General features: G+C 38.6%; 5 non-coding genes across 5 annotated transcripts; all 5 read right to left on the reverse strand.

Annotated features, from left to right (window-relative positions):
- Positions 1 to 118: 118 nt before the first annotated feature.
- On the reverse strand, positions 119 to 200 carry TRNAS-GCU (transfer RNA serine (anticodon GCU)). The gene has a single exon. It is a non-coding gene; the product is annotated as a tRNA-Ser (tRNA).
- A 2,550-nt stretch (positions 201 to 2,750) lies between these two features.
- TRNAS-GCU (transfer RNA serine (anticodon GCU)) lies at positions 2,751 to 2,832 on the reverse strand. Its single transcript has one exon. It is a non-coding gene; the product is annotated as a tRNA-Ser (tRNA).
- Positions 2,833 to 5,382: 2,550 nt separating this feature from the next.
- Positions 5,383 to 5,464, reverse strand: TRNAS-GCU (transfer RNA serine (anticodon GCU)). Its single transcript has one exon. It is a non-coding gene; the product is annotated as a tRNA-Ser (tRNA).
- A 2,565-nt stretch (positions 5,465 to 8,029) lies between these two features.
- On the reverse strand, positions 8,030 to 8,111 carry TRNAS-GCU (transfer RNA serine (anticodon GCU)). The gene has a single exon. It is a non-coding gene; the product is annotated as a tRNA-Ser (tRNA).
- A 2,565-nt stretch (positions 8,112 to 10,676) lies between these two features.
- Positions 10,677 to 10,758, reverse strand: TRNAS-GCU (transfer RNA serine (anticodon GCU)). Its single transcript has one exon. It is a non-coding gene; the product is annotated as a tRNA-Ser (tRNA).
- Positions 10,759 to 11,662: the final 904 nt, after the last annotated feature.

An 11,662-nucleotide genomic window follows, 5' to 3' on the forward strand; every position in this document is an offset into this window, starting at 1 on the left:
TTCCAAACCGAGGCATTGTACTGTCGGAAATACCATGGGATACGTAATTTAACTTTCACATAAAATAGGGTTAAACCAGACATACCGCATATTAAAAAGTAAACACACAATAATAAACCGACAAGGGTGGGATTTGAACCCACGCATGCAGAGCACACTGGATTAGCAGTCCATTGCCTTAACCACTCGGCCACCTTGTCGTGGAAAGGTCAGTTTTCAGGAGGAAAAAATATAGTAGCCGAAACGTGTTCTATGAGGTGATAGTTGTCCACACATGATAAAGAGCATATATTTACAGATTGTTATGGCAACTTGTTGTCTTCAGCTTTGCTCTAAATGACCTTGTTGTCCTTCCCTACTTCAGCTTGAATTTATATGATATATGTAATGGAATCATGAAAATTACACATTCCAAACGTTTTCTATCCATATGTGATCTACTGTCACACTACCCTCAAATGAGCTAAGATTGCTTTATTTCAGTTGTACGTGGATTTAAAGTGCAATTTCATACAAATATTTTACTGGTATGGTGCTTTCGAGTCTCTAGGTGTCATTCATTGTTGGGGTGCTTACATGTCAACATTAGGCAGCAAATAGTACACAAATAAGGAAAACTGCCTTCCCATTTAATGTGCATTGTCCTGCAAAACGTTTTAAGTAGAAGAAAGTAAAACTTAGTTTATAAAACCGCCTAAACTGGGAGTATTGCCGATACAGCTTTGACACTTCAGTTTAAAAACGTACGTGCATCAACAAGAAATATTTTTGCGCTAAATAAATTGCTGTCCGACTGCTCACGTAACGCATAAAACTGAGGCAGTCGTAATTACACCACATTGAAGTAATATCTTGGTGGTTTTCGTGGACGATGACTCAGCAGCAACAGATCAGATGACTTTTTATTAGTGATAGCGCATCACGGCCTTGATAAGTAAACTTACAAGGAGACACGCCTAGGTCGATGAACCTTTGGGACTACGTTCGGGGACTTCCCAGTACGAGATGTCTTTTGGCATCACAAATCAATGGATCAATATCTCAACAACAATCGCAATAACTAATCATCATGCTAATCAATAACCTTTAATGAGAGTCAATAAAGTGAACACACCATGACCTTTCAGTCATGAATAAAAACACCAATTTAGTTAAGTGTTAGGATACTTATTTCCCTATTGGTTACAATCTAAAGTCATTTCTGTTAATCTCATCGGCAATTCATCTCATTAGTAACTCTTCAGATTTGCAATTAGAAATGCAATTAATCAATGCATGGAGAATATTCACTCAATATTAACACATCATTAATAAGAACCAACTTAGCAAAGTCTCAGTAGTGCATGATTCAAAAAAGCAAGAACTCAGTAATTTGTCTATTTGCGTCAGATTTTAGTGAACACCTTAACTAACCTCAAATTAGCATCAGCATGTTGGGCTTCATGCAAAACAATTTAGCAAACACAAATTTGGAAAACATCTAACTATGGCCTCTATCAAAGAGCAGTTGGTACCGAGAAAGAAAAGGCAAGCCAACAATTACAATTTTCATCAGATAGTTACCCATCCAACGGATCAGCAAACAGCGTCAGTCTTTGTCCTCAGGCCATCAGTCGTTTTCACCATCAGCAAAGATAGGACAGGGCAAAGCCTCTGTATTGCATAGCTGAGGAACAAGAACTCCCCTCATATAGAGGAGATATGAGTATCAGGTAAGGAATAAGTAAAGGGTGGTTTAGAGTATCAGTACGAACAAACGGCAAAGTCTCAAAGGAAATGGCCTAAATGGCTCAGTAGAATGGCAAAGAATGGGTTGGAGAGGAATGTCCAATAAATAGCTGATTTCTGCTCCGGTCATATGGTTAAATCAAAACTGTCTAATTTACTCCTAATTCCTCGTTGGATAATAATTTGTGCATCGTTATCTCTGTCCAATAATTATTCACGCATTTCACCAGAATTTTCCACAAACCATAGTTCACATGTCGTTGATTGGCCCATGTTATTGACGTCTTCATCGGTTGGAATGTCAGGTAAGAAAAGTTACACTTTACGCACCAGTCAGTAGTTCCATTGTTTTCTCCTACTCCAGGCAACCTTGCACCTGTTACGAATTACACTGTTGCATTCAGCAAGAATGTCTCCTTGAGCAAGTCGGGTCCCATGAGAAAGAATTTACTACAGCTACACACATCTCTAGCTTCTGGTGTCCTTCAGGAAATCAGCACATTGCACGTTAGAAAAACACAGTTTAATATGAGACCAGGCATGTAGGCCCAGACCCTCGCTAAACTAGGGCCTAGTGCTTAATGTACAAACTCCTAATACATAACTCCAATTTTGATATGTTAATACAAGTTCAAAACATCAGTACATAATTAATTCAGCATTAATAACTTTCATTAGTCTTCATATACATTGGTAGCCAGTCCCCGTGGGCACATTTCAAACGCGTGCATTATTTCTACATTAACACATTTTCTATGCAGTTTCATTACACAATATATTGCAAACTTCTACGTCCCCCAACTTAACAACCCTCCGCCTGAGGAAAGAATTTGTGATTCATGCACAGAACCCGGCCGGCGCTGTTTACAGTAATGCCTAAGCACAGTGCTCACCTGAGTGGTGTTTCCAAACCGAGGCATTGTACTGTCGGAAATACCATGGGATACGTAATTTAACTTTCACATAAAATAGGGTTAAACCAGACATACCGCATATTAAAAAGTAAACACACAATAATAAACCGACAAGGGTGGGATTTGAACCCACACATGCAGAGCACACTGGATTAGCAGTCCATCGCCTTAACCACTCGGCCACCTTGTCGTGGAAAGGTCAGTTTTCAGGAGGAAAAAATATAGTAGCCGAAATGTGTTCTATGAGGTGATAGTTGTCCACAGATGATAAAGAGCATATATTTACAGATTGTTATGGCAACTTGTTGTCTTCAGCTTTGCTCTAAATGACCTTGTTGTCCTTCCCTACTTCAGCTTGAATTTATATGATATATGTAATGGAATCATGAAAATTACACATTCCAAACGTGTTCTATCCATATGTGATCTACTGTCACACTACCCTCAAATGAGCTAAGATTGCTTTATTTCAGTTGTACGTGGATTTAAAGTGCAATTTCATACAAATATTTTACTGGTATGGTGCTTTCGAGTCTCTAGGTGTCATTCATTGTTGGGGTGCTTACATGTCAACATTAGGCAGCAAATAGTACACAAATAAGGAAAACTGCCTTCCCATTTAATGTGCATTGTTCTGCAAAACGTTTTAAGTAGAAGAAAGTAAAACTTAGTTTATAAAACCGCCTAAACTGGGAGTATTGCCGCTACAGCTTTGACACTTCAGTTTAAAAACGTACGTGCATCAACAAGAAATATTTTTGCGCTAAATAAATAGCTGTCCGACTGCTCACGTAACGCATAAAACTGAGGCAGTCGTAATTACACCACATTGAAGTAATATCTTGGTGGTTTTCGTTGACGATGACTCAGCAGCAACAGATCAGATGACTTTTTATTAGTGATAGCGCATCACGGCCTTGATAAGTAAACTTACAAGGAGACACGCCTAGGTCGATGAACCTTTTGGACTACGTTCAGAGACTTCCCAGTACGAGATGTCTTTTGGCATCACAAATCAATGGATCAATATCTCAACAACAATCGCAATAACTAATCATCATGCTAATAAATAACCTTTAATGAGAGTCAATAAAGTGAACACACCATGACCTTTCAGTCATGAATAAAAACACCAATTTAGTTAAGTGTTAGGATACTTATTTCCCTATTGGTTACAATCTAAAGTCATTTCTGTTAATCTCATCGGCAATTCATCTCATTAGTAACTCTTCAGATTTGCAATTAGAAATGCAATTAATCAATGCATGGAGAATATTCACTCAGTATTAACACATCATTAATAAGAACCAACTTAGCAAAGTCTCAGTAGTGCATGATTCAAAAAAGCAAGAACTCAGTAATTTGTCTATTTGCGTCATATTTTTGTGAACACCTTAACTAACCTCAAATTAGCATCAGCATGTTGGGCTTCATGCAAAACAATTTAGCAAACACAAATTTGGAAAACATCTAACTATGGCCTCTATCAAAGAGCAGTTGGTACCGAGAAAGAAAAGGCAAGCCGACAATTACAATTTTCATCAGATAGTTACCCATCCAACGGATCAGCAAACAGTGTCAGTCTTTGTCCTCAGGGCATCAGTCGTTTTCACCATCAGCAAAGATAGGACAGGGTAAAGCCTCTGTATTGCATAGCTGAGGAACAAGAACTCCCCTCATATAGAGGAGATATGAGTATCAGGTAAGGAATAAGTAAAGGGTGGTTTAGAGTATCAGGACGAACAAACGGCAAAGTCTCAAAGGAAATGGCCTAAATGGCTCAGTAGAATGGCAAAGAATGGGTTGGAGTAGAATGTCCAATAAATAGCTGATTTTTGCTCAGGTCATATGGTTAAATCAAAACTGTCTAATTTACTCCTAATTCCTCGTTGGATAATAATTTGTGCATCGTTATCTCTGTCCAATAATTATTCACGCATTTCACCAGAATTTTCCACAAACCATAGTTCACATGTCCTTGATTGGCCCATGTTATTGACGTCTTCATCGGTTGGAATGTCAGGTAAGAAAAGTTACACTTTACGCACCAGTCAGTAGTTCCATTGTTTTCTCCTACTCCAGGCAACCTTGCACCTGTTACGAATTACACTGTTGCATTCAGCAAGAATGTCTCCTTGAGCAAGTCGGGTCCCATGAGAAAGAATTTACTACAGCTACACACATCTCTAGCTTCTGGTGTCCTTCAGGAAATCAGCACATTGCACGTTAGAAAAACACAGTTTAATATGAGACCAGGCATGTAGGCCCAGACCCTCGCTAAACTAGGGCCTAGTGCTTAATGTACAAACTCCTAATACATAACTCCAATTTTGATATGTTAATACAAGTTCAAAACATCAGTACATAATTAATTCAGCATTAATAACTTTCATTAGTCTTCATATACATTGGTAGCCACTCCCCGTGGGCACATTTCAAACGCGTGCATTATTTCTACATTAACACATTTTCTATGCAGTTTCATTACACAATATATTGCAAACTTCTACGTCCCCCAACTTAACAACCCTCCGCCTGAGGAAAGAATTTGTGATTCATGCACAGAACCCGGCCGGCGCTGTTTACAGTAATGCCTAAGCACAGTGCTCACCTGAGTGGTGTTTCCAAACCGAGGCATTGTACTGTCGGAAATACCATGGGATACGTAATTTAACTTTCACATAAAATAGGGTTAAACCAGACATACCGCATATTAAAAAGTAAACACACAATAATAAACCGACAAGGGTGGGATTTGAACCCACACATGCAGAGCACACTGGATTAGCAGTCCATCGCCTTAACCACTCGGCCACCTTGTCGTGGAAAGGTCAGTTTTCAGGAGGAAAAAATATAGTAGCCGAAATGTGTTCTATGAGGTGATAGTTGTCCACAGATGATAAAGAGCATATATTTACAGATTGTTATGGCAACTTGTTGTCTTCAGCTTTGCTCTAAATGACCTTGTTGTCCTTCCCTACTTCAGCTTGAATTTATATGATATATGTAATGGAATCATGAAAATTACACATTCCAAACGTGTTCTATCCATATGTGATCTACTGTCACACTACCCTCAAATGAGCTAAGATTGCTTTATTTCAGTTGTACGTGGATTTAAAGTGCAATTTCATACAAATATTTTACTGGTATGGTGCTTTCGAGTCTCTAGGTGTCATTCATTGTTGGGGTGCTTACATGTCAACATTAGGCAGCAAATAGTACACAAATAAGGAAAACTGCCTTCCCATTTAATGTGCATTGTTCTGCAAAACGTTTTAAGTAGAAGAAAGTAAAACTTAGTTTATAAAACCGCCTAAACTGGGAGTATTACCGCTACAGCTTTGAGACTTCAGTTTAAAAACGTACGTGCATCAACAAGAAATATTTTTGCGCTAAATAAATAGCTGTCCGACTGCTCACGTAACGCATAAAACTGAGGCAGTCGTAATTACACCACATTGAAGTAATATCTTGGTGGTTTTCGTTGACGATGACTCAGCAGCAACAGATCAGATGACTTTTTATTAGTGATAGCGCATCACGGCCTTGATAAGTAAACTTACAAGGAGACACGCCTAGGTCGATGAACCTTTTGGACTACGTTCAGAGACTTCCCAGTACGAGATGTCTTTTGGCATCACAAATCAATGGATCAATATCTCAACAACAATCGCAATAACTAATCATCATGCTAATAAATAACCTTTAATGAGAGTCAATAAAGTGAACACACCATGACCTTTCAGTCATGAATAAAAACACCAATTTAGTTAAGTGTTAGGATACTTATTTCCCTATTGGTTACAATCTAAAGTCATTTCTGTTAATCTCATCGGCAATTCATCTCATTAGTAACTCTTCAGATTTGCAATTAGAAATGCAATTAATCAATGCATGGAGAATATTCACTCAGTATTAACACATCATTAATAAGAACCAACTTAGCAAAGTCTCAGTAGTGCATGATTCAAAAAAGCAAGAACTCAGTAATTTGTCTATTTGCGTCAGATTTTAGTGAACACCTTAACTAACCTCAAATTAGCATCAGCATGTTGGGCTTCATGCAAAACAATTTAGCAAACACAAATTTGGAAAACATCTAACTATGGCCTCTATCAAAGAGCAGTTGGTACCGAGAAAGAAAAGGCAAGCCGACAATTACAATTTTCATCAGATAGTTACCCATCCAACGGATCAGCAAACAGTGTCAGTCTTTGTCCTCAGGGCATCAGTCGTTTTCACCATCAGCAAAGATAGGACAGGGCAAAGCCTCTGTATTGCATAGCTGAGGAACAAGAACTCCCCTCATATAGAGGAGATATGAGTATCAGGTAAGGAATAAGTAAAGGGTGGTTTAGAGTATCAGGACGAACAAACGGCAAAGTCTCAAAGGAAATGGCCTAAATGGCTCAGTAGAATGGCAAAGAATGGGTTGGAGTAGAATGTCCAATAAATAGCTGATTTTTGCTCAGGTCATATGGTTAAATCAAAACTGTCTAATTTACTCCTAATTCCTCGTTGGATAATAATTTGTGCATCGTTATCTCTGTCCAATAATTATTCACGCATTTCACCAGAATTTTCCACAAACCATAGTTCACATGTCCTTGATTGGCCCATGTTATTGACGTCTTCATCGGTTGGAATGTCAGGTAAGAAAAGTTACACTTTACGCACCAGTCAGTAGTTCCATTGTTTTCTCCTACTCCAGGCAACCTTGCACCTGTTACGAATTACACTGTTGCATTCAGCAAGAATGTCTCCTTGAGCAAGTCGGGTCCCATGAGAAAGAATTTACTACAGCTACACACATCTCTAGCTTCTGGAAAAGTACAGTTTCGTGTCCTTCAGGAAAACAGCACATTGCACGTTAGAAAAACACAGTTTAATATGAGACCAGGCATGTAGGCCCAGACCCTCTCTAAACTAAGGCCTAGTGCTTAATGTACAAACTCCTAATACATAACTCCAATTTTGATATGTTAATACAAGTTCAAAACATCAGTACATAATTAATTCAGCATTAATAACTTTCATTAGTCTTCGTATACATTGGTTGCCACTCCCCGTGGGCACATTTCAAACACGCGCATTATTTCTACATTAACACATTTTCTATGCAGTTTCATTACACAATATATTGCAAACTTCTACGTCCCCCAACTTAACAACCCTCCGCCTGAGGAAAGAATTTGTGATTCATGCACAGAACCCGGCCGGCGCTGTTTACAGTAATGCCTAAGCACAGTGCTCACCTGAGCGGTGTTTCCAAACCGAGGCATTGTACTGTCGGAAATACCATGGGATACGTAATTTAACATTCACATAAAATAGGGTTAAACCAGACATACCGCATATTAAAAAGTAAACACACAATAATAAACCGACAAGGGTGGGATTTGAACCCACGCATGCAGAGCACAATGGATTAGCAGTCCATCGCCTTAACCACTCGGCCACCTTGTCGTGTAACAGCCAGTTTTCAGGAGGAAAAAATATAGTAGCCGAAATGTGTTCTATGCGGTGATAGTTGTCCACACATAATAAAGAGCATATATTTACAGATTTTTATGGCAACTTGTTGTCTTCAGCTTTGCTCTAAATGACCTTGTTGTCCTTCCCTACTTCAGCTTGAATTTATATGATATATGTAATGGAATCATGAAAATTACACATTCCAAACGTGTTCTATCCATATGTGATCTACTGTCACACTACCCTCAAATGAGCTAAGATTGCTTTATTTCAGTTGTACGTGGATTTAAAGTGCAATTTCATACAAATATTTTACTGGTATGGTGCTTTCGAGTCTCTAGGTGTCATTCATTGTTGGGGTGCTTACATGTCAACATTAGGCAGCAAATAGTACACAAATAAGGAAAACTGCCTTCCCATTTAATGTGCATTGTTCTGCAAAATGTTTTAAGTAGGAGAGAGTAAAACTTAGTTTATAAAACCGCCTAAACTGGGAGTATTGCCGCTACAGCTTTGACACTTCAGTTTAAAAACGTACCTGCATCAACAAGAAATATTTTTGCGCTAAATAAATTGCTGTCCGACTGCTCACGTAACGCATAAAACTGAGGCAGTCGTAATTACACCACATTGAAGTAATATCTTGGTGGTTTTCGTTGACGATGACTCAGCAGCAACAGATCAGATTACTTTTTATTAGTGATAGCGCATCACTGCTTTGATAAGTAAACTTACAAGGAGACACGCCTAGGTCGATGAACCTTTTGGACTACGTTCGGGGACATCCCAGTACGAGATGTCTTTTGGCATCACAAATCAATGGATCAATATCTCAACAACAATCGCAATAACTAATCATCATGCTAATCAATAACCTTTAATGAGAGTCAATAAAGTGAACAATCCATGACCTTTCAGTCATGAATAAAAACACCAATTTAGTTAAGTGTTAGGATACTTATTTCCCTATTGGTTACAATCTAAAGTCATTTCTGTTAATCACATCGGCAATTCATCTCATTAGTAACTCTTCAGATTTGCAATTAGAAATGCAATTAATCAATGCATGGAGATTATTCACTCAGTATTAACACATCATTAATAAGAACCAACTTAGCAAAGTCTCAGTAGTGCATGATTCAAAAAAGCAAGAACTCAGTAATTTGTCTATTTGCGTCAGATTTTTGTGAACACCTTAACTAACCTCAAATTAGAATCAGCATGTTGGGCTTCATGCAAAACAATTTAGTAAACACAAATTTGGAAAACATCTAACTATGGCCTCTATGAAAGAGCAGTTGGTACCGAGAAAGAAAAGGCAAGCCGACAATTACAATTTTCATCAGATAGTTACCCATCCAACGGATCAGCAAACAGCGTCAGTCTTTGTCCTCAGGGCATCAGTCGTTTTCACCATCAGCAAAGATAGGACAGGGCAAAGCCTCTGTATTGCATAGATGAGGAACAAGAACTCCCCTCATATAGAGGAGATATGAGTATCAGGTAAGGAATATGTAAAGGGTGGTTTAGAGTATCAGGACGAACAAACGGCAAAGTCTCAAAGGAAATGGCCTAAATGGCTCAGTAGAATGGCAAAGAATGGGTTGGAGTGGAATGTCCAATAAATAGCTGATTTCTGCTCAGGTCATATGGTTAAATCAAAACTGGCTAATTTACTCCTAATTCCTCGTTGGATAATAATTTGTGCATCGTTATCTCTGTCCAATAATTATTCACGCATTTCACAAGAATTTTCCACAAACCATAGTTCACATGTCGTTGATTGGCCCATGTTATTGACGTCTTCATCGGTTGGCATGTCAGGTAAGAAAAGTTACACTTTACGCACCAGTCAGTAGTTCCATTGTTTTCTCCTACTCCAGGCAACCTTGCACCTGTTACGAATTACACTGTTGCATTCAGCAAGAATGTCTCCTTGAGCAAGTCGGGTCCCATGAGAAAGAATTTACTACAGCTACACACATCTCTAGCTTCTGGAAAAGTACAGTTTCGTGTCCTTCAGGAAAACAGCACATTGCACGTTAGAAAAACACAGTTTAATATGAGACCAGGCATGTAGGCCCAGACCCTCGCTAAACTAAGGCCTAGTGCTTAATGTACAAACTCCTAATACATAACTCCAATTTTGATATGTTAATACAAGTTCAAAACATCAGTACATAATTAATTCAGCATTAATAACTTTCATTAGTCTTCGTATACATTGGTAGCCACTCCCCGTGGGCACATTTTAAACGTGTGCATTATTTCTACATTAACACATTTTCTATGCAGTTTCATTACACAATATATTGCAAACTTCTACGTCCCCCAACATAACAACCCTCCGCCTGAGGAAAGAATTTGTGATTCATGCACAGAACCCGGCCGGCGCTGTTTACAGTAATGCCTAAGCACAGTGCTCACCTGAGCGGTGTTTCCAAACCGAGGCATTGTTTTGTCGGAAATACCATGGGATACGTAATTTAACTTTCACATAAAATAGGGTTAAACCAGACATACCACATATTAAAAAGTAAACACACAATAATAAACCGACAAGGGTGGGATTCAAACCAACGCATGCAGAGCACAATGGATTAGCAGTCCATCGCCTTAACCACTCGGCCACCTTGTCGTGTAAATGTCAGTTTTCAGGAGGAAAAAATATAGTAGCCGAAATGTGTTCTATGAGGTGATAGTTGTCCACACATAATAAAGAGCATATATTTACAGATTGTTATGGCAACTTGTTGTCTTCAGCTTTGCTCTAAATGACCTTGTTGTCCTTCCCTACTTCAGCTTGAATTTATATGATATATGTAATGGAATCATGAAAATTACACATTCCAAACGTGCTCTATCCATATGTGATCTACTGTCACACTACCCTCAAATGAGCTAAGATTGCTTTATTTCAGTTGTACGTGGATTTAAAGTGCAATTTCACACAAATATTTTACTGGTATGGTGCTTTCGAGTCTCTAGGTGTCATTCATTGTTGGGGTGCTTACATGTCAACATTAGGCAGCAAATAGTACACAAATAAGGAAAACTGCCTTCCCATTTAATGTGCATTGTTCTGCAAAACGTTTTAAGTAGAAGAAAGTAAAACTTAGTTTATAAAACCGCCTAAACTGGGAGTATTGCCGCTACAGCTTTGACACTTCAGTTTAAAAACGTACGTGCATCAACAAGAAATATTTTTGCGCTAAATAAATTGCTGTCCGACTGCTCACGTAACGCATAAAACTGAGGCAGTCGTAATTACACCACATTGAAGTAATATCTTGGTGGTTTTCGTTGACGATGACTCAGCAGCAACAGATCAGATGACTTTTTATTAGTGATAGCGCATCACGGCCTTGATAAGTAAACTTACAAGGAGACACGCCTAGGTCGATGAACCTTTTGGACTACGTTCGGGGACTTCCCAGTACGAGATGTCTTTTGGCATCACAAATCAATGGATCAATATCTCAACAACAATCGCAATAACTAATCATCATGCTAATCAATAACCTTTAATGAGAGTCAATAAA

The sequence above is a fragment of the Pleurodeles waltl genome, chromosome 12 (genome assembly GCF_031143425.1).
Source record: "Pleurodeles waltl isolate 20211129_DDA chromosome 12, aPleWal1.hap1.20221129, whole genome shotgun sequence".
In the NCBI taxonomy this organism is placed as follows: domain Eukaryota; kingdom Metazoa; phylum Chordata; class Amphibia; order Caudata; family Salamandridae; genus Pleurodeles; species Pleurodeles waltl.